This window comes from Triticum aestivum, chromosome 1A, assembly GCF_018294505.1.
Source record: "Triticum aestivum cultivar Chinese Spring chromosome 1A, IWGSC CS RefSeq v2.1, whole genome shotgun sequence".
NCBI lineage: Eukaryota > Viridiplantae > Streptophyta > Magnoliopsida > Poales > Poaceae > Triticum > Triticum aestivum.
In genome coordinates this window covers 119379125-119380460 of record NC_057794.1, presented here as the reverse complement: position 1 = coordinate 119380460, position 1336 = coordinate 119379125, and positions in this window count along the sequence as shown.

Sequence of the window (1336 nt, the reverse complement as noted above, 5' to 3'; positions counted from 1 at the left end):
ACAGGGTTTTCAACTACTATATTCAGTTTCATGGCATCAGTTGAACAGTTGAAAAAGAACAAGCTTCATTTAAATATCTTGCTGCTAACAAACATAACTAATGTCAGTACTCAAAAAATAGAGTGACCACACAGGGAGCAAACAAACTATTCACTTTTTATTTCTTCAGAATTGGACCAGACAGAGAACAACTCCTTGGAAGCAAACTTATATGAAAAGGTTCAGCAACTTGAAACGTAACTCTTATATGAAAATCTTCTGTATGATCAAGTAAGCAGAGCACATGTATATACCTGTATCACTGTCTTGGAGCCAACAAACACCTCAATTTTTCTCCAACCGTGATCGAACCTGATCGCCTATGCTTCTTCTTTCACTCTCCTGCATAAAGTTATTGTTACTACCTGGGAGGGATTATATGCTTGTTTACCACTACTAATACCATTTTTAATATAATCTTCATTCTCCTACTATTTCTTTTCTTACAAGTGTTGATGCCATAGTGTCTCAGGTTCTTCCTAGTTAAAACATGTGATTTTGAGAAGGAATTTGCCCAATTTTCGCAGGGAGACAAAACTTAGCTAAAAATTTGATATAACAAGTAGTCCATGAAATTATATTTCCTCTAGGCAAAGTAGAAGATATTATTTTGTTTTTCCTCTAAGGTAAAGGAAATAGCCATCACTTTGAAGTGTCTAATAGATGAAATAATGCATGAGTTAGAAAGATATGTGCAAGTGTCTGAAGGCATCCTGTGAAGCAGAGCTTCCAAATTGATCTTCTTGAAACATTGTTACTAAGTAAGGCTTAATTTCATATTTCTGCAAACTAAGGTAAACCAATTATTACATGCATAAATTTCTCATTTGGAGAAGCCAAGTATCAAAGGTTTCGAACCATGAGAATTTATTGCATTTTTCGGTGACAACACGGCTAGGAAAAAAGACTCTGATACAGAGACTAATGACGCGATGCCCCCCTCCCTTAGAGGCATTATCACAAACACCTATCAAGCACAATCATTTCACATGTAAACTTGAGCATGCTCTGGAAAAATCATGCAGCAAGCAAAAAATTGAACAGAGGATGCAAGAGGAAGGAGGGAGGGGGATGAGGGAAGAGGGAGGAAGGATGAAGGAGTGGTGGCTACCTGCCTACGGACTGGTCGCCGGCGTAGCTCCGGGCGGCAGCGTTGCTGGGCAGGAGCGCCTGCTCTAGGGAGGGGGGCGCCGCTGGTGGAAGCGGCTGCTTGATGGGGGGAGGCGCTGCTGGGGTCCTGTACCGGAGGCGGGGCAACGAAGGGTTCGGCCGGCTGGGCGCGCCGCGGCGGCGGGCC